A 6,000-nucleotide genomic window follows, 5' to 3' on the forward strand; every position below is an offset into this window, starting at 1 on the left:
TTCAGCTCATTCTAGTGTAGACATCTTAAGTGAGTTTCACCTTTGAAGGACCTATTTCACTCTCTCAACTAGACAGGAAAACGGATGAAAAGCTTGGAAATAGAAGGTATATGACAGATGCCTAAGTCTGTGTGAGGTTATTCCTGTCATTAATATATAAAGAGGATGTAAAATAATAAGTAGAGGTGAACTTGTAAATTTAGAAAGTAAGGCATTACACAAAAAAAGTTATTTTCCAATAGTTCTTGGTACCTTGTAGTATTTGAAGAGTTTTTTACAGGACATTAAAGATATAGACTCTTTTGAGTCATAAATTGAAGCCGCTGTATCCTTGAACCAGCGCTTCCATGCACAATCTGATCAAAATAGAACTGCTGCTTTGTATGGCTAACTGCCACCTATGCATGCAGGTACAGCTCAGCCTCTGTTAGGGCATGACCCTAAACTGTTTGATGCAAATGTGTTTAGGCAATGACCACTGATTCCACTGCTTTTTCTCATTTACTCTATTTGTCTCATATGCAATGCATCTGACATACCTCAGAGGCAAAACCAAAAGTGGTACCAAGACATACTAGTAAAAGTTATGGAGACTATTAAAAAAAAATTGTCCTATATTTATACACTTGCACACAATACATTGTTCTATTGGTTTCCATAGGGTTGCTAAAAAAGCTACTTGCTTGCAGAAATACCTTATTTTATGCCCACAAACATAGAAAAAGATAAACATATTTTTTTACTATATTTTTTATGATGCTTTATGATAGCTTCCTTATACAGACATTCAACAACTTTTGCAAAACAGCAACTCAATACTGATATCCTCAAATCTCTAAACACCTGAAGAGCAAATAGGGAATTGTGACTAATGGCCATCAGGTCTAAAAGTAAACCTAAAAGCACTTTTTTTTTTTTTTTTAAATTCACAAATAGATGTCTTCCTATACCTTCTGATTACATCTGACATGATTCTCAAAGTCTTATGGGAGAAACGAGTGTATTTATTTAGAAAAGGAGAAGAAAGTAGACATTGTAAACTCTTTGTAAGGAGCCTCACAGTTGAAGTGTGCTCCGACATCTACTGTGCCCTGTCAGTTGGCATCACTGAAACTCAGGGAAGCATTCTGACTTATTTCATGCTTGCTACATCTCCAAATGGGAAACAGTTGAAGACACTCCCTCTTCAGGAACAAGCTTTTTGATGCCTGTTCCCTGATTTCTTTTGTTTTAATTAGCTGTGGCCAGGGAATGCCATTAATTCTGCCCTCAGCTCCTGTACTGAGACTCCATTCACGGGAACTCCCTTAACAGCTTGTTTACATGGAGCATGGAAGAAAGATAAAACAAACCAGCTTAAGATATCTATTTTAAATTATATTTATGCTAAAGCACATTGTATGGATGTTTTCCATCAGAAAGTAGGTATTAATTATGACCTACTTCTGGTTTTGTGTGGGATTATTCCTTAGGGATTTTAACTAATTTCCTTCAAATTTACAACTTAAGTTGCTTTAACTTTTACCAGTGATTCTAAACACTTATCTAAACTATGTCAGAAATGATAGGAAACAGACCCAGAACTGACGAAAGACTTGTGCATCTCTTATTTATGCCTACTTCTTAGGACATAGTCAAATAACCAACAGCCATTACTTTTCATCAGGGTTATGACACTTTGGCTGGTATATTTTAATTATTTTCAATTAATTTTAATTTCTTTCTCTCTTTTAAGTAGTAAGGTGCTGCAGTCTTCAATGGAATAAGAAAAGAAAATTGGGAACATTCAACAATAAGCAATATTTATCAAGTCACTTTTTCTTTTCCCTCTTTTCTGGACTGAACTTGCATTTGTGCTCAGAACATTTATCTGGCTTCAGAGATGATCACTGCTTGATGTTATAGTGCAATACTAAGAGTGTGATGGGCTGATAGGAATCTACACATATAAACAAGGTATGATACTGGAGATTGTACTTCTATATGATATAATACTGGCATCTAATGGCATCTATAGCTATTGTTTCATCACAAAGAAATTAGCAATCTTTAAAGCTGTTTTATTATTTGAGATTATTATTTTTCACACTTGTCACTGGAATTTTTCCCTGCAGCCACATTTGCAGATGTTCTCAAAGGTAATTATAAGAGCAAAGGATCTCACTTTTTAGGTGGGATGTCACCTTTGTCTGTAAGAGCCAAGAAAAAAAAATAACCTTATTAAAAATATTTCCCCAAATTTCCCTCCTCACCAAAAGGACAACATGACACAGCATGAATAAATTCTTAACTAAGCTATAGTCTGTCAATAAACTTCCAATTTTGTGGATACTGAAGAAAAAAGACATCAAAGTTAAGGTTGTAACTCATTCATTTTGTCAAGAAGTGGTTGAAAGAGCTTAAAATATCTTTAAACTGTAATCAATCTCCTTTTCATTCACAAATGCACTTTTTTTTTTTTTGTGGTTACAACTACTTGACCATTGATTGATTTTTTAAAGCTTGGTTAATTATAATTTGCCTGTAGAAGTATCAAGTTTAGACTAAGGTAGAGGCTTTTGTATTAAACAAGAGAAGGCAGAGAAGAAAGAGATTTTTTGAAAATGAGTGTATGCTTATCAGCAGGAGCAGAGGTCTAGAAAGAGAAAAAGAAATTAAGGAAATTCCTAGTTCACATTTGAAATTTTTATAAGTCAGGCCTTCCTCCTTACTTTTTGAACTGTGAACACTCTCTCTCTCTCTCCCCCCCCCCCCCCTTACATTAAACTAATTTGATTTTTCACCCAATTAGTGGTGAAAAGTGGTAGAAAGGACACTTTTAGGAATAAATTCCACATTTCTTTGTGGGAGAAGCTGATAGAAAATAACAGGTGAAACATGACTATGAGATAGAGGTATTGTGAGGGTATAGGTCATCTGCTGGCAATGTCTATCAAAGTCTTAGATCACCTCGCCACAAAGAAAGCTAAACTGGAGACATGGATAATAAAGTAAGTACAAGGCCTTATTTCAGAAAATGCTTTGTAAGGTGGTGTTCCAAGTTATTCAAAGCTGAAGTGACATGATAACTGAGACAAAAGCAACAAAAATTTTGCAGTTTGGTCTTCCCCATTAATTGTATTTAGAGCAGACATATTTGTGTCCATTCCCTTCTCAGGTTGCTAAATCTTCCGATTTCTCTGATAAGTTTCCAGCATACTTGGCTGTCCTGAGACTACTGAAATTTTCCATTCGTATCCCTAAGGACACATGGTACAATTTGCACATATCCTGCCCTGGTATTTTTTCATAATCACTGTGTGCTGTTCAGAAACGCCAAGTGCAGGCAGGATGTGCAGCACTCCAACATCACCACGGTGAGTATTGAATCTGTTTCTGACAGTATTGAATCTATTACGCAGTGCTGAACAGTCTTTCAGTCTCTTCTCCATATTGAAGGAGAATTTAGGACTTCAGTTTTGGAAACAGCACCCTCAATAGGCTCATGAGAGTTTACTAACTATCTAGCTTTGGCCTAAATGAGCTCTGGGAAAATGGGAAGCCACACTTAAACCACTGACGGAGAAAAGAGGAAAAGTGTAAGACTGTAAGACTGTTTCAACTGTGAGCATGACATGTCTCAGCAGGTTCTCATCAGGGAGTCAAGCGTACAGCCTGTGGTCATGCATGAGTCCACCTGAGTGGATGAGCGGGAAGCACGTCTCTTACAAGAGAGGGGAGACAAAGAGTGGCTGCTAGCCACTTGGCCCATCCTAAGGTTGAAGAGTGACTTCTCTGCAGCTGGTTTTCAGGCTGGTGTCCCTGACCACCTCTCTCATCCTGGAGAAAAGGGAGAAGACAACACTATGGCAATGCTGCTTCTTCGACCACAAGAAGAATTACAGGCTCTGCCTGGCCAAACCCATAGGGATCCTTGCAGCCTCTTGTCCCTGTTTGTCCTTTTGCAGTTTCCCAAAAGACAGTTTGTCACAGAAAGGGTGTGCAGCAAGTTCTGTGAAGACAACAACATGCAAATATTTTCTGTATAGGGGAAGACATGGGACTAGGTATGGACCTAAAGTGGAGTACAGTGTAAGTACTTGTTAGATTTTCTGGTGGAGCCACAAAGGCTTGTGCAGTGTGTATTGCACCAAGAGGTGCTGTGCCTTCAGTGTTTCAGAACTACTCCGCAAACACCTGATGTTGATGCAAGTGGAAAGGTCCAGACTGAGGCGACTACTACTGTCTTTGGGAATGTCTTCACTCCCATGTTTGGCTGTCTATATTTAAAATGGAGCTGAAATTTGTTCAGAGACGTCTTATGGTTCACTACATTTACTTACAACTCCTCTGAGAGCTTCTGAATGGGAGAGGGGCTAGGGGGCAACACCAGTATCCTTGTTTGTACACCCAAGAGGATGAAAGAATTTGATGGCAGCAATGTAGAACCAAGTATTCCCCACATCAGCTAAACCCTTAGTAGGCAATCTCTGTTTATAAGAAAAAGGTTCAGCCAAATCATTATCGCTCTCCAGCAAGCACAGCGTAACTCAGGATATTCTTGGCCCAGTTAAGCCTGCCCTAGATCAGTGGGAAGGCTGAAGCCAGAATGGGTCTTCTCATTTTTATAATATTTAAAATAAGCTACATTTTGAAAAGAGGGGATTGTAGCATTTGTTAAAAGGCTGCATTTGAACTGCTGAGAAGCAAAGGCCTTTTAATCCTTTTTCTCCTCATTTTTCCCTTGGAATTGTTAGCTAAAAACACACAACAAAGAGAAGATATAAAACATCCTTCAACTTTTCTGTGAAACACTGGGGCTGCCAAAAATTCATGCTCAATCCATCTCCAAATAATCCTCAGTAGAGCAGTTTTATTATCACCCATACCTGAGGACAAGGTAGCTGAGAGTAAGGTCGCTACATAGTAGCTCTCCCTTCCTCAAGGTATCTTTGGAAATTTCTCACTCAAGAGAACTAGGCCTGTGTGACCAGGGGATCAGACAAAATGCATTGGCTTCATTTGGCTCCATGCTATGGATCTTCCTAGCCCCGGGATTTGTTCCACAGCCATTTAAATTAACATAGCATTAAAATATGACAGGATTACGTTCTACGGACTCATTAACACATTCCTCTGGTGCAATGGGAGACAAGGAGTACTTGAACATTCAGCCACCCGAGGCATGTATTAATGTGACTGACACCCCCTGCAATGTCTCAATATATTAAAATATGACTCTCATTGAATACAACTTTGCAATTTACATGCAATTTTTCAGATGTACTATGAAAGTATTTATCTTTTCACACTACCAAGTAATTCTCAGTTTTGTGATGGGGAAGAAGCACTTTTCTCTATGAAGCTACTATTAGATTGTAGTATTTCCCTCATCATGTGCCCTACCCTTCTGTCACAATTTTCTTGCCTAACTCCCATGAATTTAGCAAAACAAACTATGTTACATCAGGATTTTCATTTTTTTCCCTTGATATCTTTGCCTGGCTGCTGCACTCAACAGCCCTTCAAAGGCAGGCTGAGAAGCTTTCAAGCTTGTTTGTAGTTAGAAAGCTAAATGGAAAGCTGATCACTGTTCCCCATTCAGCTTTTACATACAAACAGCTCTGTATTTGTGTTTGTAAATACAAACAACTGTGAAATCAACTAGCCACCTCTGAATCTCTATTAAGTCTACAGGCACTGGAGGATGCAAAAAATTGGAACCAAAAGATACTAGCTGTAACCTGCACTTACCTAGAGATCATCAGGTGGCACTCTTCCCTCTGCCTTAGCACCTTAGCACTGAATCCAGAAGGGCAGAAAATGCAGCCTGGTCTTGGAGCAGCCATTGTTTTAAAAATACTAAGATACAAACCTGAGATTATTAAGCTGTGTAGTCATTGAAGATGTCCAACCATTTTGAAAAGAATAATGTTGTTGGGCACAGTATCTTGACCACATTCGATTAGAAAGTTTCTTTATGCCTGGACATGCCATTTTGGCCTCAACTCTTGTGGATGC

The sequence above is a fragment of the Pelecanus crispus genome, chromosome 1 (assembly GCF_030463565.1).
Source record: "Pelecanus crispus isolate bPelCri1 chromosome 1, bPelCri1.pri, whole genome shotgun sequence".
Taxonomy (NCBI): domain Eukaryota; kingdom Metazoa; phylum Chordata; class Aves; order Pelecaniformes; family Pelecanidae; genus Pelecanus; species Pelecanus crispus.